The sequence below is a fragment of the Euprymna scolopes genome, chromosome 20 (assembly GCF_053919585.1).
Source record: "Euprymna scolopes isolate OS-2025 chromosome 20, ASM5391958v1, whole genome shotgun sequence".
NCBI lineage: Eukaryota > Metazoa > Mollusca > Cephalopoda > Sepiida > Sepiolidae > Euprymna > Euprymna scolopes.
In genome coordinates this window covers 5,770,137-5,795,136 of record NC_136501.1, presented here as the reverse complement: position 1 = coordinate 5,795,136, position 25,000 = coordinate 5,770,137, and the positions used below count along the sequence as shown (strand labels likewise).

General features: G+C 34.4%; 1 protein-coding gene across 4 annotated transcripts in view; it reads right to left on the bottom strand.

The window, feature by feature from the left end:
- Window positions 1-25,000, bottom strand: part of LOC145241299 (uncharacterized) — a 548,760-nt gene that overhangs the window by 486,246 nt on the left and 37,514 nt on the right. The window lies entirely within an intron of this gene.

Below are 25,000 nucleotides of genomic sequence, written 5' to 3'. Positions count from 1 at the left end.
CTTGAAATTTGGAATATAGATTTTTGTCATTTATTTGTTTTATGCTTTAAGCTTCATAAATTAATGGTGAAATATAATTGAGAAAAAAATATTTCCACAGAAATATATATATATATATATATATATATATATATATATATATATTTGTTTATTGTTATATAAACATGCTCACATCCCGCTGCTACAAATAGCCACTTGTTTCAATCAAACAACAGATATCATCAGGATGCGACTTGACTATTCAAAAGTTCAATGAATATGGTTATTCATTGAACTTTTGAATAGTCAAGTCGCTGCCTGATGATATCTGTTGTTTGATTGAAACAAGTGGCTATTTGTAGCAGCGGGATGTGAGCATGTTTATATAACAATAAACAAGTATTATCAGCTCTTTTTATTGAGCACTATCTAACAACCTCGTTGAATTCATTAGTCCATTACTTTTGTTCATATAAAAAAAAACCCGAGTATATATATATATATATATATATATATATATATATATATATATATATATATATATATATATATATAAGCTCTATCTCCTATTTGGTTTTATCGAGCTTTTACATTGGTTGAGATTACTTTATAAATATTAATTCTTTAATATTCATAATTTACTTTAGTTTTGCCATCTTGGATCATTTTGGTAAACTTAACTGTAATTCTTATTTTATATATATATATATATAAACGCATTTTGTCTGTGTGTATGTGTGTGTTTGTGAATCGAAACAAGAATAATTAAAAAAGGAACAGTCCGATTTTGACTAAAGTTAACACCCTTATACAGGCTAACATCACAAATGCATTTGAGACAAGCAGAGGCATATGAAATCAACGGTGGGTTCTTTGATAAGAAAAGGGCGCATTCAAAATGAATGTTTCTGTTATTCAAGCCATTATATGAAAATAATGTTTACAATCAATAGTAGGTTCTCTACAGTGCAATGTAGGCTACAATGTATTGTGGATTGTTAGCATGGGGAGGTATTTGAAGCTTCCTCCTGGTGTACCGCGGTGGATCCCTTACTAAAGGAGGCAATCGCTCGGATGCGTTATCGGCAGCTCCTGTTACTCTCGCTTCTTCTTATTTGTCCCTCAGTCCTCATTTTTTTAAATGAGTGATTTTTCGGACAAAGGGAGAAGAAAAAGCTGTTTTCTAGGTTGGCAGTATTTTTGCGAACAGTTGGCTGAGATGGCGGAAATTTTCTGTTTCTATGTCTATCCTTGTAGCCATGTCACTAGTAAGGGTGCTGGAGGTAAACGTTTTGTCTGGGCTGACGTTATCCGCCTGATAGTCAGGGACCCGAACCTTGGATTAACCACTAAGGAGGCTGTCCTATCAGCAGGTGCAAAGTACTGGGGCTGCTGTATTGCCATTTGGTGAATGGATTCTGGACCATGCAGTAGCTTCTGGTGGGGCCTCTCGATGCCATACTAGTGGGTAATTGTTACGGCTTTACCTTATCATTAACTACAAATAAAAAAAAATAAAAAATTCTTCGTTTCTTTTTCTCTCTTAATTTCCCCTCTCTGTCCTGCTCTAAGTAAATCTGTCGACCTAGTCCACAAATTCCAAAATTTCATCATGACAAGTTTCAAGAAAAAATACACGATTAAACCCGGTTCCCCAACTTCCAACGTAGACCCCTACTACCATGTCTCCTTCTCCAACATCAGGGGTCTTCGTTCTAACCTTCCAGAGGTTGAAACCCAATTACAGGAGACTAAACCAGACCTTTTATTTTTAAGTGAAACTGGCATTGGACAGGCTATTTCCCTAGATGAGTTTGCAATTTCAGGATACTCTAACTTAACTTCTAAATCTGACCCCCAAGATCGCCATGGGCATGGAATATGTGCCTATATTAAAGATAGCTTTCCATGTGGGAGGGACATCTCCAGGGAAGATCCTAACTTACCCTATATGTGCTTCCGGGTTGCTTTAGCTCACACTACTGCATTTATATTTACTCTCTATCGCCCCCACAACAGTGGAGTTACTATCTTTCAAAGCATATCTGAGAAAATTGACCAAGTCCTTTCTACTTATCCTTCAGCTAACATTCACGTATGTGGAGACTTCAATGTTCACAACGTTGAATGGTTGACCCACTCAAACAAGACCGATGATGAGGGGAGGTTCTGTCATGATTTCTCCATTGCCTATGACCTCACTCAGATTGTTCAGGAACCTACCCGTGTGCCCGATAATGATGGCCAGTATGCGAGCCTACTAGACCTTTTTCTCACAACTTGCCCTGAACTATGTTCAGTTTCTGTTCTGTCGCCTCTTGGATCTTCCGACCACTCTGTTGTATCAATTAAGATAAAAATGAAATGTAATAAGTCCCCAGATGTACCTCTTCATCGTACAGTATATCGATACACTAAGGCTGACTGGGATAGCTTCCGTACATTTATATCTGATCTACCTCTGCATTCCATGTTTAAAAAGGATGTGTCCTCTATAGTATTAGACCTAACTGAATGGTTAATTGTAGGTATTGACCATTTCATACCCTCTAAAAAGTTTCAGAAAAAACCTAACAGCCAGCCATGGTTCTCTCCAGAATGTGCTGCTGCCATTGCGCACAGAAATCACTTTTTCCACTGCTTCAAACGTAATAGATGTATGGAAACTAAAGCCGTTTTCAGGACTGCCAGCAACCATTGTAAGAAAGTAATAAGGAACGCAAGAGAGTTGTATGCTCAATCTGTTAAGTCCAAAGTAGCTGAGCAGCGGCTTGGTTCCCACCAGTTTTGGCAAATAGCAAACAGAATCCTGAACAGAAGCGTGTGCTCCATCCCAACTATTATCAATGGACCTGAGGTAATCTCGTCAGCATCAGACAAAGTCAAACTCTTTGTCAAGAACTTTGCAGCAAATTCTACCCTTTGCGACCAAGACCGCCAACCCCCAATATTTCCTCCTGTATCAGAAAACACGCTATGTGATATACGTATATCTGTACGTGATGTTGCGAAGCTAATCAAAAACCTTGATTCGAGTAAAGCAACTGGCCCTGATGGTATTCCAATTATAGTACTCAAAAAACTTCAACCTGAATTAGCGCCCATACTTACAAAACTGTTTAAACGTTGTCTTAAGGAGAATAGTTTCCCATCTCCCTGGAAAACCTCATCAGTATGCCCTGTATTTAAGAATTCAGGTGATCGCTCATCCCCCTCTCAGTACAGGCCAATAAGTCTCCTGTGCGTCATGAGTAAGTTGCTAGAATCTGTGTTAAATACAGAAGTAATCAAACATCTCAACAAAAATAACCTTCTTAGTGACACTCAATATGGTTTCCGTTCTGCTAGATCTACAGCAGATGTCATTACAGTTATATCGCATAGGATTAGCAAATCTCCTGACGGTGGCAATCTTTCTAGAGCAATTGCTCTTGACATATCTAAAGCCTTTGATAGGGTATGGCATAAAGGTTTACTTCATAAGATCGCTAGCTATGGTATAGCTGGAAAAGTCTTCTCAATTATTAAATCATTTCTTTCTGATAGGTTCATAAGAGTAGTAGTTGAGGGGCAAAAATCAGAAGCTCACAGTATTAATGCCGGTGTCCCTCAGGGATCCATCCTGGGCCCAACTCTTTTCCTGATCTACATTAATGATCTTCCAAATCATATCCTTACATCATTTGTAGACATTTATGCTGACGACACTACCATTTATGGTACCACATCTAAGACAGTAAACGACCAAGTTCTCTCCAATTCTCTCTCCTCTGATCTTGAGCACGTAGTACAATGGGGAAAGGAGTGGCTGGTTACTTTTAATGCATCTAAAACCAAGCTTCTCTCTTTACATCATCAACATTCTAATCCACATTTGTCATCAATTGAAATGAATGGCTCTCGTCTTCAGGAGGCCTCAAGTTTTGACAAGCTTCTGGGCTTGACCATTACTCCTGATCTTAAATGGAACACGTATATCAAATCTGTTGCCAAGGCCGCTGGAAAAATGGTGGGATCTTTCTATCGATCCAGTAGATATCTCACTGCTGATGCTATTCTCTACCTATATAAGAGCCAGGTACGTCCAAGGATGGAATACTGTTGCCACATCTGGGCAGGAGCTGCTAGAAAGGACTTGTCCTGCCTTGATAGAGTTCAAAATAGACTTCGTAGCCTCGTAGGAGATGTCCTTTTCTCCTCCTTGCAACCTCTATCTCACAGAAGAGATGTTGTATCGTTATTTTCATGGAAAGTGTTCAACTGAGCTTCAATCTTTGGTCCCCCCTCGCCAAACTTTCACAAGAAACACTCGTCTAGCTGTAAACACTATCAATAATTTCCCCCACTCTTTATCTGTGGCTAAACCTAAACGTAGATTCCATGAACAAAGCTTCTTTCTTAGAACTGCACGCCTGTGGAATTGTCTTCCGTTTTCCTGCTTTCCGGCTGACTACAATATGGTTGTGTTCAAGTCTAAAGTAAATAAGTTCTTGATGAGCCGTTCCATATAAGTTATTAAATTTACCAAATTTTCATTACTAATGATTACTATATTGACCAATTTCTACTGTACACTCTTTAACCCTTATCCTTGAGTGGCCTCTGGGCCTTGATAATGTGGTGATGCCTTTGTAAAAAAAAAAAAAATAAAAAAATAAAAAATAAAAAAATGGGCGATTTTGATGATTTCGATGACAATGAAAGTATTGGAACTGTGGAACATTTGTTGATTTCTATTCAATCCCGAACAACATCAGGTCTCCCGGCTAGTATATATATATATATATATATATATATATATATATATATATATATATATATATATATAAAGTGAATGTGTTGTCTGTGTGTGTGTCTGTGTGTGTACATTTCCCTACGCAATAAATCTGTCAATTTTAAGTCTACAGACTCGAAAGTTGATATACAGGGTACTGAGATTTGGGAAAATATTTGTGATCGGTTTTCGGCCAGAAATTTGGTTGTTAATGGGTTAAAGTTCAAAGATTTGATCTTTGAGAACTCTACTAAACTCCTCCGACAATTTTGGGTCTAAACACTTGAAATTTTAGATATAGGTTTCTTGGACATGGATCTAACTTAATAACTTGATTTGGGCCAAAAACAATAAATGTTAAGGGGTCAAAGTTAAAAAAATTGACTGCTTTTTTTTATGCTCAACATACACCTCCAAACTCCCGGGCAACGCCGGGCTGAAATGCTAGTATATATATATATATAAAATCATAAACGAATGAATACAACTTCCTGTTCTTGATACTGTATCTGATTGTCAACTGTGAAACTCCACTGCTAAAAGTATTCATAAGTATTTAATTTCCTTTCATTTACGTTTTATTTGCTGGTAGCCTGGAAAAACACACACTAGTCTGTTAAGCCTATAACTTCCTACACTGAAGATTGCATGAGCATAAAATATTGGCTGTATATATATATATATATATATATATATATATATATATATATATATATATATATATATATATACACTAGCAGGTCGTCCCGCATTCCCCAATTGTAAAATATGCTTAAATATGATATTTTGATTAATGCAAATTTCTCCTTTATTTTTTTAAAATACATTTTCACCCCAAACAAGGCACATTGCCACTTTGGTGTAGGGGGCTACTATAAGAGACATAAGCTATTTGGGTACTAGGTGGGGAGTTGGACAGTAAGATGTCGGTTCACGTTACACTTGAACTTCTGCATGTCAGCAGGGTTGGGGAATCAGGGAGCCAGAATGGAATTCCAAAGTCTAGCAGTTCTGGGGAACAAACTACTGGAGTAGAAAGCTCTGCTACATCTAGGGATCTCCACTGCGTAGGAGTGGGATTTAGTTGCTTGTCGGGTTTGTCGTGGGTGTCTACGTCGTGGGGGCACAATTTCGTATTTATTATTATATTGGAACCGATATACAGTAATGATTTAAAAAGCTTTAAAAAAAATGATTCGTGCGACACCACTGGGAAACGAAACCAAAACGTTTAGCTTATTATTTGCTTTTTCCTTTCACGTTAATGCCTTAGCTATGAAGACATGTTTGCTTCAAGGTTAAAAATTAAAACATGAACCAATAGCTATTATGTTACGCATGCATATTCGTAGTGCCGTCGTTCAACCTTTACCTGACAAATTCATATTTTCACACTTTTGCACCGATTTTCCCCGGCTAAAACCAAAATAGGAAGTTTCGCATAAAGTCGAATATTCTATATATAAAGTTTTATGTGTGTAGACCAAAAACTGACAGGGGAGTTTGGTAGGCAAAATATTTTAAACAAAAATATACATGCGCATACATGAATATATATAGAAAGTGTTTACTATAACCTTTTTACGCAAACATTACGCAAGTATAAATCATGTAGAATATCTGCATGAATATAATTACACGTAATAGTTAACTAAAGATGTTCATCCCATAAGAAAACCGAAAAAACTAATAGGGAATTAATTAAAATGGATGTTTAAAAGAATATGCAAATTAGCTAGATCTTTTGCAGATGAATGCAATTTCACAACCCATATATAACAAAGTTGTATTTTCTTTTTAAATAAATAGAAAACAGGGTTTTTAAGATATCAACACACAAAAAACACAAGTTTATAAGCGTATATATATATATATATATATATATATATATATATAAGAGCAAGTAGTTAAAAAAACATGTTAACAATCACTTTGAAAAAGTGTTAAAAACATTTAATTTGAAAAGAAAACACTAAATAAGTGGATAGTCCTTAATCCGCAGAGTTTCGAAGAAATACTTTCCTTCTCATCAGAGGGTAGGATTTACCAAAATGCGCGATCAGATTTTGCTTGCAACTACAAGTAAGTCAAAGATCTTACTTGATAACAAAAAGTGAAGCAGAGGGAATAGGGTTAAGAAAAAAGTGATTTCACGTGAATGGATAGTCTGGTGAAGGGTATATATATATATATATATATATATATATATATATATATATATATATAGAGAGAGAGAGAGAGAGAGAGAGAGAATAAATATTGTTCTGAAAATTACTCATTAAAATTTGTTGAGGTATTAGCTAAGAAAGCGTCTCGCCTTCCCCCTAAAGTTTTCAAATCAAATTTCATGTGTCTCATTTTTTTTTTATTTTTCGGTCACACAAATGCACATAATATTTGTTTACTTCCCCGGCTTGGAACCATTCATCACAACTGCGCCATATTCTTTCAGATAAAATCTCCCGCCTCTTTGCTGGGAAATATAATTGGTCTGTTTTATTTATTTATTTATTTATCTATTTATTTATTTAGAAGCCTTATATAATTGTATAGTCGTTTATATATTCTTAAATTTCATAACTGTTATCATCTCTATCTCTACAATTATATAAAAGGAACTTTGTCTGTGTGTCAGTCATATCTGCAATTTATCTACCAGTTCCAATATAAGAATATAAGATAGGTTGGTTAGAAAAAAGGGATTGAGTACGGGCTTTTTTTTTTGTCTTGTCTTTCATCAAATGCCCAATAAATAATTGAAAGAATGAATTGACGTCTTGTCCAGCTTGCATCTCCTCTGGAATTGTTCGTATTTGGCAGCCAAGAAAAGTAAAAAAAATGGAGCTTGGGTTTACTTTCGACAACCTCGTAATTCTCGCTTCTTTTTTTTATCATTTAATCCTCACATTCAATAGACGATGTTTTTGACAAAGGGGGAAGAATTGCTATATTCCAGGTCCGAATCTATCCATCTGGCACTTATCTTTGGCTAGGCTTTGACTTTGAAGTAGTAATTTTAGCTCTTTACATCAAGTAGTTTCATGCCTTGTTTGGAGAGAGTTCCATAAAAAAAATTGTTTGGGGCGGAAATAGAAAAAGTTGCGCATGCGCAAGGCATGCGTCAAGTGTTCTAATTACCCTTGTATAACTTGGTGAGTCTTAACATGCCTGCATTAGCCAACCAAACCATATGCGAATTACTACGTAGATGATTACTGTTGGTAGAAAATAAAGTAAATCTTAATCTAATCTATAAAACTCACTTTGTCTGTTTGTCGCCATTTTCTCAAAGTGCATCTCCTCCAAGACGTAAGGTCGTAGATCGGTGCGAGGCGGGTCAAATGATTTTTTTTTTTTTACAAAGGAGTCATCACTTATCAAGACCAGGAGGCCACTCGAGGATAAGGGTTAATAGGTATACATTAGTGAATGGGATTATTGCATAGTAATCATAAGTAGTGGAAATTTTGTAAATTGGATTACTTAGAGGGATGGTTCATCAAGAATTTGTTTACGTTGGACTTGAAGGCAATCAAATTGTAGTCAGTTGGAAAGCAGGCAAAGAAAGAGAATTCCACAGGTGTGTAGTTTTAAGAAAGAAACTTTGTTCATGGAATCTACGTTTAGGTTTATGCACAAATAAAGAGTGTGGTTTTGCATTTTTTTTTTTGTTTTTGTGGACAGTTCTTTTATATGTGTTTAAAAACAGCTGCTAAAGAGTAAAAATGGGGGAAAAATTGAACTCGGCAGGCGTAAGTAGACTTAAAATACTTTTATACGCATGATCAAATATACGTTTGTACGTGAATGTCGGTTCATTTTTAACTATTTATTTGTCTGACGATAGCTCAAACGATAATGACTAAGATTGGAGTGTTAACTGTTTTGGTTTCAAGTCTAGATGATGGTACCCAAGTCATGTCTTTTTTTTTTAGTTTTTAAATCATTACAATATATATTGGGTACAATATAATAATCAATAGAATTGGCTCTATGATAATAAATACGAAATCTGCATAAATTAAAATATCATATTTAAGCGTATTCTACGACCGGGTAACGTCGGGCGGCCTGCTAGTCATGCCCGCAAAAATGAAATAATACAAATTATAGTTTTGATTTTTTTTAAATTAGAAAACCTTAAAAAATACATCAACATGTTTGCATTGTTATTTGCAGATGAGCAAAAGAGTTTGAATATCAGCGTAACACGTGTCTCATCAAAATAAATACAACAAAACGCAAAAAAAAAAAAAAAATAATGCGTCTAGTCTCTTTCTCTCTCTTTCCATATCTTTATTTCTCCTTCTCTTCCCTCCCCACTTTCTCGCTTTTTCTGTCTCTCTCTCTTTCTCCTTCTTTCTCTCCCTTCTCTTGTAACGTGGCCGTTACTTTTTAACTGTGTCGTTACATTTTTCTACCTCTCGGACCCACACGTCGTTTGGTACTTCATCGCAAAAGGAACAAACAAATAAAAAACGAAAGAAATAAAAATCCGACTCCATACCTTTTTAAAATGCAAATGAAAGGCATTTATTTGTGGTTCTTACAAATTTCATTATCTTGCTAAAGTCTTTTCAAACACACGTGTGCTTTTTAAAAGTCTTTTTCCTCGCCACCTCGCACTACTTTTCGTTTGATGCAAGCTCGCGCACACTTGATAATTTGCATACATGCTTTAACGGATGCTGCTACTAATACCTTAGCTAATCTTATCATCGCTCGGCTGCTGCTAACTCTCACACGCGCCTATACACATTCTCTTACACTCTCTCTATCTCTCTACTTATCTTTCCCCCTCTATCTCTCTACTTATCTTTCCTCCCTCTCTCTATCTCTCTACTTATCTTTCCCCCTCTATCTCTCTACTTATCTTTCCCCCTCTATCTCTCTACTTATCTTTCCTCCCTCTCTCTATCTCTCTACTTATCTTCCCCCCTCTATCTCTCTACTTATCTTTCCCCCTCTCTCTATCTCTCTACTTATCTTTCCTCCCTCTCTTTATCTCTCTACTTATCTTTCCCCCCTCTCTCTATCTCTCTACTTATCTTTCCCCCTCTCTCTATCTCTCTACTTATCTTTCCTCCTGCTCTCTATCTCCCTACTTATCTTTCTCCCCTCTCTCTATCGCTCTACTTATCTTTTCTCTCTCTCTCTATCTCTCTACTTATCTTTCTCCCTCTCTCTATCTCTCTACTTATCTTTCCTCCCTCTCTCTATCTCCCTACTTATCTTCCCCCCCTCTCTCTATCTCTCTACTTATCTTTCCCCCCTCTCTCTATCTATTCATTTAGCTAGCTTTTGTCATGCCATATAAACAAATTTCCAACAGTTTTTCGGAGGAAGGTAATCTGTCTCTGAGGAGTTATTTAATCGTCTTCTTCTATTCAACGAAACACGTTTTTTTATATGACTTTAGTGCAATCAGCTAAAATCGAAACCGAAACGTATAGTTTATTCTTTAACACCTTACCTAAGTCTATAGTAAACACCAAAACTTTAAAGAGTAAGGTAGTTAAACGTATAAATGTATATTTGCGCATGCATAGAAATAACATGTTCAGTCGACTTACGCCTGCCAAGTTCCAATTTTTTTCCGTTTTTATACATTAGCAGGTATTTTCTTTTTTTGCTAACAGCAAAATCCAATTTGTTTCAGAGATCCCAGTTACCAATATATCAAGTTCTAGGTTTCTAGATCAAACATTGACAGAGTAGTTTGGTAGAGAAGACTGATCCACACACACACACGGCCACTTTATATATGGAAGTTTTAAAAGCCAAAAACAATGCGAAGAAAGACCGGAATGATGAAAGTAAAGAAAAGAAAAACAAAAAAAGTAGACGGGTATGTTTGACTACAGACGAATAAAAAGTTAGACATTTCTCTACTCAAACACACCCGTCTACTTTTGTTTGTTTTTTGTTCTTTACTTTCATGATTCCGGTCTTTCTTCGCATTGTTTTTGGTTTTTAAAACTTCCATATATTCCTTTACCAACAATGCTTCAAGCAAACTACTACCTACTTATATATATATATATATATATATATATATATATATATATATATATATATATATATATAGTAATCCACATAAAGTACTGTTTCGTTGTTTCACAGCTCATCAGTGCGGCTAGACAGGCAACTACCTCAAGCCAGGATCGAAATATATATATATATATATTGTATATATAAGCTACTTTTTGTGTGTAAGTTCGTTCCCTATGGACTCGGAAGACGCTGGATAGATTTTTTTAATATTTCACACAACCGTACTTTATGTGTCTGACAGTGCTCTTAGATAGGTTTTGTATCGAAATATATTCAATAAGTATAGAAAATCAATAATCGAAATAAATTCAAGTAAAGATTTTGACTAATGTTAACACCTATATACAACCTAACATCACAAGCTCATTTTGGAAGTTTTATTACCGCACAAGTAAAAGGGCACGGCATATAAAAGCAACAAAAAAGTCCAAATAAGACGAAATTAATGTTTTCTACTTGGAGCACAACTGAACCATGATACTTAACTTTTGTATTTTAAACTTTAATACATGCCATTATATAAAAATAATTTCATAAGACCAAGCGTAGTTTCTCTACAGTGCAATGTAGACTAAGTCATTACGAGTATACATGTGAAGCTTCCCTCCCGGGCATTGTAGCGGATCTCCAACTAGAGCAAGCCATCAATCGATTGGATTAAAAAATGGGCAATTCCACTGATTTTGATGAGAATGGAAGTACTAGAAGTGTGGAACATTCGTTGATCCTAATTCAATCCCGGAAAACGTCGGATATAAATATATATATATATATATATATATATATATATATATATATATATATACGTATATATATATATATATATATATATATATATATTGGAAGCGAGACATCAGTTTGTATTACGATGGCTGATGGATTACCGCGTTGGCAATTCCTTTTAGTTTCCAATGTTATTATGCAGGTCAGTGTTTCTCTAATCCGTTGGTCTTAAACGAACGATTCATTTCAGTGCGCGCTGACACTTCTGCTGATCACGTTCGATACGGAATTCCTTATGCTTGTCGTTGCTGCTCTTAGAATGAATCAATCTTTTCAAGTGTCTGCAAGAATATTCAGTTGACCATTGTCGCATCAAAGTATCACAAAATATGTCACGTTCGACATGTGCCGCGACTTTCTGGAATAACCCCTATCTTCTCAAAGGTCAGCAACCCACTCTTCCCCTAAAAATAAACGAGTCTCTTTGAACAGTTCGAGTACGTGTGAGTATGGCTCTTAAAATATTGAACACTTTCACAGCATATATAAGGGGATCAACAAATTATGGCCTGCAGGCCAAATATGGTATGGCAGGTTCTTTTGTCTGATCCATCTATTTAATGCTAAAACTGATAATATTGCGTTTTTTTTTTTTTTTAGTTTTTTTTTTACGAGAAAGCCACCACTTATAGAGGTCTGGAAGTCACTCGAGGATAAAGGTTAATGAGTCTAAAGTGGTCAGTGAGACAACAGCGTAATGATTGGTAGTGATGGAAATTGAGTAGAATTCGATTATTTGAAGGGGACGGCTCAACAAGAACTTGTTTACATTGAACTTGAAGATGACCGTGCTGTAGTCAGTTGAAAAGCAGTCGCATCGTACAGAGTTCCACAGGGGAGCAATTGTAGAAAAACAAACTTGTTCATGGTATCTCCATTTAAATTCATGCAAATATAGAGAGTGGGGGATATTGTTGACAGTGGTTGTAGCTAGACGAGTGTTTGTTGTAAATGTTTTGCAGGTTGAGAGCACACATTGAAACTCAGTCGAGCACTTGCCATAAAAACTAGCAATAGAGCAGAGATAGATCGGAAGCGTCTCTTCTGTGGGAAAGAGATTGGAAGGAGAAAAGGACATTACCAATTAGGTTTCAAAGCCCGTTTTGAACTCTGTCAAGGCAGGAAAAGGTACTCTGAACAGCTTCTCCCGAGATGTACCAACAGTAGTTTATTGCAGATTGTATTTTTAGATGGTAGAAAGAAAGGTGAATGAGACAAAACTGGTGCGTAGTGGCGATAGGAGAATAATAGAAGCAGTAACATTAGTGGAAAGCAAGAGGATGTCATAAATAAATGAATGACATAAATAAAGAAACTGAAAAGACTATATTAACAGTATCAACGACAACAGTATAGATAAAATAATTACGTGAATAGATGACGTAAGAAAGATAAAAGGAAAATTGAAAAAAATGAAGAACATTCTTCATAAACATTTCATTATTAATCTATATATTAATAGGATAACGTGTGTGTTATTTATTTTGTGTGTCACACTTACATACGAGTGACTGTTGTTTAATTGTTATGGGCGTCCATTTCTTGTAATAAATAATTTTACCAAGAATTCTTCATAAGTTTTGGTTTCGGTTTCGAACAAAGCTGATGGCACTCCAGTAATCTATTTTTTTTTATAAATAATTTTATCAAAAATTCTTCATAAGTTTTAGTTTCGGTTTCGATTATAGCTGAAGGAACTCAAGTTATATATATATATATATATATATATATATATATATATATATATATATATATATATATATATATATATCATAAGTTTTGGTTTTGATTCAAGCTGATGCACCCAAGTTATATGGTTATATTTTTTTATGTTTGAAATTACAATTTTATAATAAAAGTCGATAGAATATTGACTCTATAATATTATATACGAAATTTGTATACATTAAAATATCATATTTAAGTGTATTTTACGACAGGGCTACACCAGGCGTCCCTGCTAGCTTAGATAAATATTTTGCAGTTTTAACAAAAGAGTTACAATAATATCAAGGCGTCTCCGTGTACGCTGAACATCCACAGAATGCCAACGTCAATGAAAGAGTCCGCTGTGGAATTTCCATAGGTCCCACTAGTTATAATTATTTTTAAAAAGACAATCTCTTCCACACTCCAATTCCATTCTTAAAAATTAGTCCTAATTAACGCATGTGAATAAAAACAGACGTTGGATTTTTCGAGCATGAAGATTTGGTATCGCAAATGAATCTTTTACATTAGTACCGTTGTAAGACATCAGCATTAATAAAGCGTTACGCGCATCTCCGTCAATCTAGCCCTTGATTACATTTGATCAAAACTTCTATTTTAAAACTCGCTCTAATGTTAAGTTTGAAAGTTGATAAATTCGATCTATACGTAGGTAATAATTGGGGCTATGACAAGAGTATATTCTTTTCATTATTTTGACTCTCGAGTATATATCCGACACAGTTAATCAACCCAGAACCACATCACTCTATATAAAAGCATATAAGATATAAACGGATACACACTCGAGAGTCAAAACAATGAAAAGAATATGCTGTTGTCATAGTCCTAGTATTAATCTAGTTTAATAGTATTGATGAACCTAGTGCCGCTTCAGTCGCCAACACTACGCTTGTAAAATCTACTCCTAAAAACAGTTTTATTTTCTCAATATCTTTAAGTAAATCCCGAAAGGATGAAACACTAGTGTCTGTAGGTATTTAATTATTATAGTAAAACAATAATTATGACAGCCCCTTTAAGAAATTCATTTCTTATCGTTGAGCACTCTCAGCTGAATTAAAAGTCGGTCAATTTAGCTCTTATGCATAGATCATCGTATAACGATTAGATCACTGTCTGACTGACGTAATGAGCATTTAAATTAAAAATGTTTAAAATTCAACGCTATTTTCACACGGTTAATGGTAGCCGAATGGATACGGTCTCCGCTAATCGAGCCAGAGATGTCTCGTGTTGCGGGGTTCGAATCGTTCGGCTGGTGTTAATCGTGACACCCTGCACTGAAGAATCCCGAAAGGATGAAACACTAGTGCCTGTAGGTATTTAATTATTATAGTAAAACAATAATTATGACAGCCCCTTTAAGAAATTCATTTCTTATCGTTGAGCACTCTCAGCTGAATTAAAAGTCGGTCAATTTAGCTCTTATGCATAGATCATCGTATAACGATTAGATCACTGTCTGACTGACGTAATGAGCATTTAAATTAAAAATGTTTAAAATTCAACGCTATTTTCACACGGTTAATGGTAGCCGAATGGATACGGTCTCCGCTAATCGAGCCAGAGATGTCTCGTGTTGCGGGGTTCGAATCGTTCGGCTGGTGTTAATCGTGACACCCTGCACTGAAGAATCCCGAAAGGATGAAACACTAGTGTCTGTAGGTATTTAATTATTATAGTAAAACAATAATTATGACAGCCCCTTTAAGAAATTCATTTCTTATCGTTGAGCACTCTCAGCTGAATTAAAAGTCGGTCAATTTAGCTCTTATGCATAGATCATCGTATAACGATTAGATCACTGTCTGACTGACGTAATGAGCATTTAAATTAAAAATGTTTAAAATTCAACGCTATTTTCACACGGTTAATGGTAGCCGAATGGATACGGTCTCCGCTAATCGAGCCAGAGATGTCTCGTGTTGCGGGGTTCGAATCGTTCGGCTGGTGTTAATCGTGACACCCTGCACTGAAGAATCCCGAAAGGATGAAACACTAGTGCCTGTAGGTATTTAATTATTATAGTAAAACAATAATTATGACAGCCCCTTTAAGAAATTCATTTCTTATCGTTGAGCACTCTCAGCTGAATTAAAAGTCGGTCAATTTAGCTCTTATGCATAGATCATCGTATAACGATTAGATCACTGTCTGACTGACGTAATGAGCATTTAAATTAAAAATGTTTAAAATTCAACACTATTTTCACACGGTTAATGGTAGCCGAATGGATACGGTCTCCGCTAATCGAGCCAGAGATGTCTCGTGTTGCGGGGTTCGAATCGTTCGGCTGGTGTTAATCGTGACACCCTGCACTGAAGAATCCCGAAAGGATGAAACACTAGTGTCTGTAGGTATTTAATTATTATAGTAAAACAATAATTATGACAGCCCCTTTAAGAAATTCATTTCTTATCGTTGAGCACTCTCAGCTGAATTAAAAGTCGGTCAATTTAGCTCTTATGCATAGATCATCGTATAACGATTAGATCACTGTCTGACTGACGTAATGAGCATTTAAATTAAAAATGTTTAAAATTCAACGCTATTTTCACACGGTTAATGGTAGCCGAATGGATACGGTCTCCGCTAATCGAGCCAGAGATGTCTCGTGTTGCGGGGTTCGAATCGTTCGGCTGGTGTTAATCGTGACACCCTGCACTGAAGAATCCCGAAAGGATGAAACACTAGTGTCTGTAGGTATTTAATTATTATAGTAAAAATATAATTATATATATATATATATATATATATATATATATATATATATATATATATATATTAGTAAAAAAATTCATTACCACAAGCATATTTATAAACCATTTGTTATTTATTGGTTGTATAGTATGTCTTACACGTATTTCGTTAAATGGATTCATAGTCCAAAAGTAATTAACTCACACACGCATAATCAAATTTCCTTTTATTTATATATATATGTATGTTCTTAAATGTTATCGCTTATACAAAAATAGATACACGGTGCAGATGGAGTCGTAGACGTGCCAGTGGATAATTATATTTTAAGAAAATACACATGTTGATACCCAGTTGGGGTAGCAACATGTGTACAAAGGGGAAATGATTCCCAACTCGCATTTAGGTAATAAATGACCTTTCGTATAAATATTGCAATTCATTACAAAAATTATCACTAATAACAAGAAATAAACGACACATATATATATATATATATATATATATATATATATATAAATGAATACACACACACATATATACATATATACACACATATATGTGCATATATACACATATATATATACATACACACATATATATGCATATATACATACAAATATATGCATATATACATACATATATATGCATATATACATACATATATATTAATATATACATACATATATATTAATATATACATACATATATATTAATATATACATACATATATATTAATATATACATATATATATACATACATATACTTATTATACATACATATATATATACACACATACATATATATATACATATACACATATATACATACATATACACATATATACACATATACATATATATACATATATATATATATATATACATATATACATATATATACATATATATATACATATATATATATACATACATATGTACATATATATATACATACATATATATACATACATATATATACATATACAAACATATAGACGCATATACATACATATATATACATATACATACATATATATGCATATACACACATATATATACATATACATACATATATATACGTATACATACATATATATATATATACATATATATACATACATATATATACATATACATATATATACACATATATATGCATATACATACATATATATGCATATACATACATATGTATTCATATACACACACACATATACATATACACATGCATACACATATATACATATACACATACATACATGTACATATACACATACATACATGTACATATACACATACATATATATACATACATATACACGTACATATATATACATACATATACACGTACATATATATACATATATACACGTACATATATATACATATATACACGTACATATATATACATATGCACATATATACATATCTATACATATATACATACACACATACATATACAGGGTGTCCGTAAAGTTACTATACAGTCTTATTGTTTTATTGTATTATATTTGTATTAATAGTTAATATTTATTTTTGTGTAGCTGTAGGGTCTCTGTATAGTAACTTGTAAGACTGTATAGTAACTTTACGAACACCCTGTATATACATATACACATATATACATACATATACACATATATACACATATATACATATATATACATACATATATATGCATATACACACATATATATGCATATACACATACATACATATATATACATATACATACACATATATACATATACACATACATACATATATATACATATACACATACATACATATCTATATATATACATGTACATATATATACATACATATACACGTACATATATATGCATATACACATATATACATACATATACACGTACATATATATGCATATACACATATATACATATCTATACATATATACATACACACATACATATATATACATATACACATATATACATATCTATACATATATACATACACACATACATATATATATACATATACACATACATATATATACATATACTCATACATATATATACATATACTCATACACACATATATATACATATACACATAATTACATATATGCATATGCGTATATATACATATAATTACATATATGTATATACATACATATACACATATAATTACATATATGCATATACATATATACATATAAATACATATAAATGCATACATACACAATACATACATACACATACAGGCATATATACATATATATATACGCATACACATATATATATGCACACACATATATATATATGATGATAATTATTGCTGTATCTTTCCAGATGATCGCCGTCACATTGTGTTCTCCCAATTTTGTCGTCCATATCATCTAAGATGACCCTGCACTCCCGTCGCAGATTTGCACACCTTGAAGCAGATGTGACATACAAATTGAGCAATTTCCACTGAGTTGACCTGCTCTGAAGGTTGAAGGGTATTCTAACGAATAATTACATGTCTTCTTAAACCAGCAGTAGACTTGTAAACTTTGCTGCATTTTAAACAGATCGGTGGATTCGGACTAATAGGTGCAATAGGTCAACTTTGCATATATATATATATATATATATATATATATATATATATATATATATATATGTACATACATATGCATATATATATACATACATATGCATATATACATACATATATATATACAAATATATACATATATATATGCATATATATACATATATATATATATATACAGACATATATATATACATACATACATATGCATATATATATACATATATACATACATATGCATATATAGACATACATATATATATATATACATAGGCATATATATCTATACATGTGCATATATATATGCATATGTATATATATATGCATATATATACATACATATGTATATATATATATACATACATATGCATATATATACATATACATATATATACATACATATGCATGTATATACATATGCATATATATACATATGCATATATATACATATGCATATACATACATATATATACATATATATGTATAAATATATGGATATATATATACATATATATACATATATCCACATACATATATATATATACATATATACACATACATATATATACACATATATCCACATACATACATATTGATATACATACACATATACATATATATACATACATATATATACATATACATACATATATACATACATATGTATATACGTATATGCATACATATATACATACATATATGTATATCCGTATATACATACATATATACATACATATATACATATATATACGTATATACATACATATATACACGTGCATATATATACGTATATACATACATATATACACGTACATATATACATACATACACGTACATATATACATACATACATACACGTACATACATACATACATATACACACACGTACATACATATATACATACATACATACATACACGTACATACATGCATACATATACATACACGTACATATATACATACATATATATATACATACACGTATATATGTACATACATATATATATATACATACAAGCCAACTATAAATTTTTTATTTTTGGAACGTGATAGACTAGGCAAGCGATTACGCCTGAATAGGTTTGTGTCTTTCTAACTAAGTGGATGGGGGTTGGGTGTCGTCTTTCTTTTGGATAGGGAATGAATGACTCGTCTCTCGTTTCGGGGCACTTAATGAAGCGCCAGTGTTTCTCTTGCCTTCCGTGTTGTCCGCCTGCCTAGGTGGCAGGTTCAAGATGGAGGATGCTGCGTGCGTGCCGCCGTCTTTTCTGGTGAAAAATGTCGTTTTTCAGAAACAAATCAATACAATACTGCCCACACGTGTCAATCAAGAAAATTCAAATTATGGCTCGACTCTTTTGGTGGCTGTGCCTGTGTGTTCGATGTGTCTAATCTTCCTTACTCTGGGAGAATGACGACACACACACACACACAGACACACACACACACACACACACACACACACACACACACACACACACACACACACATCTTCCCTTCCCCTATACCAAAAGAATAAATAGATGAGATTGTTCAAATAGGTAGAAAGCCTAATCCCATCCCTAATTCCATCCCTAACCCAAAGTTTAGAAATCTTTACCTTCATAAAGACGCACATTCGAACACAAAGAAAACAGCCTGGATGTTTACTATTGTTTATCCACTCATATCTGTAATATATTTATGGCTTGTCTAAAGATGCAATTGGAAACAAATCCCTATACCAAGACCAAACACAACCTTATTAGTAAAATTTTACGACGAATCTAATGCTATTTTCAACGTACTAATTGAATGGATACATCCTAATTCAAATGTGTCCGACCATTTCTATAAAAGGTTTTGATTCTCAGTCGGTCCGTCTATTCGACACTTCTAAAACAAAACAAAAAAAAACAAAACAGATTTTGCCCATATCGTCATCCCACCGATCAATCAGGAGGTACAAGTACTTGCAGTTCGTCAGAGCACCTACCATTAAAATACTTGTAAAACAAGCAGAGGGACGCAACATTTCGTCAATGAGACAGATTGAAGCCTAGATGACAGTTCAGGACCTATCAGGTTGCGACTCTCTTTTGAACCCTGTCCAGGAGCGAGGAACTTGTAGGAAATGCACCAGCCGAAATGTGAAAACAATACTCCATACATAGGCAGATGGTGGCCTTGTAGAGGTACAGAATATTTTCAGGTGTAAGTAACTTTCTAGCACGGTAGAGAGAGCCCATCTTCCTCGCAGCGGCTTTAGCAATGCTCTCAATGTATCAGTTCTAACTCATATTCCCTGTGAACGTTAAGTGGAGGAGTTTGTAAGAAGTAATTTCAGGTAATATGTCTTTAGCCATTGTTATTGATGGTTAAGAAGGTTTCTTGTAATTAATGAAGGAAACAAGCTTAGTCTTGGCAGCATTAAATGTGACCATCCGTTTTTTTCTCCATTCCACAACAGATTGGATGTCTTCCTCTAGTGTTTCGGCCATTTTCTTAGATATATGTTCATTTGTTTTCCCCTCGTGCCTGTTATAGAGCTTGGTGTCATCAGTAAATATACCCATTTCAGAGACAATTTTATCAGGCTGGTCATTTATAAATATTAGGAATAATAAAGGTCCAAGGATAGGCCCCTGAGGTACATCCGCATTTATATCATTGTTTAGATGTACGACTGTTGAAGACAACCTTCTCTTATTTAAGAAGGATTTAATTATGTTAAGTATTCATCCAGTGATACTGTATGATCTGATTTTCCTTAGAAGACCATTGTGCTGTACCCTGTCAAAAGCCTTATACATATCTAGGGTTACTGCTCTATCCTCCCCCTGTTTTGTCCAGTGAATGGTATATACATTAGTTAGGATATCTGCAGTAGAACGGACTTGCCGAAGTTCATATTGATATTCGGTGAGAATTTTAGCAGTTGTAAGGTGATTGACTAGAGCTTGGTTAATTATGGACTCAAATATTTTTGGCAAAAAGTGGGAGGAGGCTAATGGGGCAATAATTTAATGGATCAGTTCTTCCGTCAGAATTCCTGAAAACTGGTACCACAGAAGCAGTTTTCCAGCAGTCAGGAAAGCAAGATTTGTTAAGGCACTTGTTGTAAAGTTTGGAAAGGACTGTTGCAACCTCAGCGGAGCATTAATTTAAATAGTACAGCTGAGATGAGATCAGGTCTACATGCTTTTGTAGTGTAGGTTTTTATATCATGATATCATGTACTTGAGAAGGGGTGATTTTCAGATCGTCTAGTGTGGTGTCTGTCTGCAAAGGAGAGGGAGTGGTTTGCTGGGTCCAATGTGGAGTTTGAGGCAAACCGACTGGCAAGCATGTTAACCTTCTCGGTTGCTGAGCAAACAACCTCATGATTGTTGGTTAGTGGGGGAATTGTTGATTGCCCATTATTTACAACACTGTTGTAGATTTTCCAGAAATCACGGTTTCCTAGTTTCTGTGATTTAAGGCATTTTTAGTGGTTTCGGTATATTCTCTCTTAACCGTCACTATTTCTTTCTTACAAGTATTTCTAGTTTTTATTAACTTTTGTCTATTTGTACTGAACTTATGCCAGTTAAATCTGCGGTAAGCATGCTGCCTTTGAGCAATGACAGCTAAACAAGTAGAAGTACACCATTGGGGAGAGTGGGGTTTGTAAAATTTATGCATAGGAACATGTACTTCAATTACCATTTTGAACCATTCAGTGGTCTCATTTGCTCACTGTTCAGTAGGAAGAGACAAGATATTTCCCCAGGGGGCATCTCTGATGAGATCCCTGATGGCTTTCCAGTCAGCCTTCTTATAATACTTTGTAATTTTGAGCAATGGCTCTTCACTTTTGGGTAGAAAATTAAGGGTGATTTCTACCATTATTACAGCGTGATCAGCATTCCTGAGTGGGCTATGGGCATTCATCACACAATCTCTCTGCCGCTTGCCTGTTTCCCACCTGACTACAACGTGGACGTCTTCAAGTCCAACATAAACAAACTCCTGACAAACCGCCCCCTTAAGTAAGACACTCTATCAAAACCCCCAATACTAATGATTACTACAATACTATCTCATTGATTACTGTACACGCAATAACCCTTATCCCTGAGTGGCCTTCGGGCCTTGATAAGTGGTGAGCCCCATGTAAAAAAAAAAAAAATCAAGGTAAGTTGATCTTGCTGATCTGTGATAGGGAATGAGATATAGAGAAGCTATGTGTTGTGCTGCTGCATCTGTAGAGAATCCAAGCCAGTTGCTGTGGTGGACATTGAAGTCACCAAATATATCAATTAGCTGCATCTTATTTGCGAGGCGTTTACGTATCTCTATAAGGGAACCAGTCTCTCCCTATTTACGTGTTCCTCTACAGAGATAAAATTAATTTTTTTTTTTTTACACAGTTTTTTTACACTTATCAAGTCCCGGAAGCCACTCAGGGATAAGGGTTATTGCAAGTACATTACATTAGTGTGGAGATTTGACGAAGTGTTTACTTAAGGGGGCGGTTCATTAGGAATTTGTTGACGTTGGACTTGAAGACATCCAAGTTGTAGTCCGGTGGGAAGCAGGCAGACGGAACAGAGTTCCACAGGCGTGCATGTGAGGGAAAATTCAGCTCTCACAAAAGGGGCGCTCTTGAGTGGGTCAAAATAAAATTTCCTCAGCCTAGAAGGCTTTCTCCTTAATTAACCAAGAACAGAATAGATAAAATGTAGCATCAGATATTACACGTTGATCCAAAAGGTTATGTCTACTGATTGGTCGGACGTGCTTATAAATAAAACAACAAATTTAGATATGTCCAAACATTTGTATGAGAGGCTCTGTCCATCTGTAACATATAACTGTGTGACATTGCATTCTTACCGTTAGACACACAAATTGAATGAACAAATACTAATTTAAAGTTTTTTTAAATTTTATTTTACTCTTATTTATATAGAATAAGGCATATTGCCACTTAGAACGTAATGAGCTACTATTTAGGACTATTTAGTAATCCCATTTTTATGATTCAGCATCCCTAAAAAAACAGATCTTTGAAAAGTTTTGGCAGAAATTGGCATAATTTCCTTTTTTTACACGCATCGTCATTCTGCTAATCAATCTGATCCTACCAGAACGACTTTATCAGCAGCAGCTAACACAGCTGTATAAAAATTCTGCGTTTTGTTCACTCAGCATGTACTTGGGACTACGTCCTTAACTTTGTCACTTGACAAGGCAGCATCTCAGCTAGCAACCGTTGCCACAGGAATTCATGCTAGTATTTTTCATTAGGATAACGATGTTCGAACCGACACCTACAGCATTCCTTTACAATGATAACAACAATGCGAATGATGATGGTAATTTCTTGTGTACTTATCCACTTTCGTCTTGTTGTATTCTGTCAGCCATAATCATCACACTAGTGGCCAAGATAACAACATCAAAAACAACAACTCTCAGAGAAAATGCTGACGACATTTTGGCCAAAATAAATCATCATCATTTTCTAACGATTTACTGAATCACAAATTGTTTCTTAACAGGGTACAAACAAGAATTTGTAAACTAATGAGTCTCTCAAGCTTCAACCCCTGTTGCATTGCTGCAGCGTTGCATTCTTTTGCTTGTTTAACAAGTACTTCCACAAGATGTGCTCTGATGAACTTCTGCACTTGTATTTCCTCAACATAAAATTAGCAACAAAATCTCACCTCTTTACTGCAGAGGTCGCTAGATGCAGGTAGATTTTCTATTTTGTTAGCTTATTTAGTTCAGACTACTAACCTTTAAAATCCCTTCACGTCTCTTTTTCCCAAACATTAGCAACCTACAGAGATTTAAATGTAATGGGAACAAACATCTGATTGCTGCATCCTCAAGACAGTATTTCCTCCAGCAACCCTTGCCACAGAAATCCATGTCAGACGACTTAGCATGATTAACAAGTCTAAAATAGCATTTTCTTCTGTGAGGCACGGATTGCATGGATACATTCTCAGAATATCCTTTCTTATAGATTAAAATCACTCATCCAGTACAGAAATATGACAGCGTTGCTTAACGCAGATAATACCACAACTCATTAATTAACTGAGTCCAACGCTTGATACAGTGTTGCATACAAGAAAGTAAGCAATCGTTCGAGATATTGATAGCCTTCGGGTCAAAGGTTATAAGTTAATGTCGTTTCTTACAATAACGACACGCCTTGTACTTGCGATGGGTCATTTACTCTGATCTCCCTCCATCATAATAGCGTGGTCTTTTCAGATCGTAACAGGAACGCTCGTATCGAAAAATAGATGACGCCGCTTTGTTTTTCTTTTAGAAATGATAACAGCTGAAATAATTGAAGACATAAAAGAGTCGCGATCGATCTGGAATCAAAGAACATCAAAATTGAATTCATGAAAAGAAAAAAACATT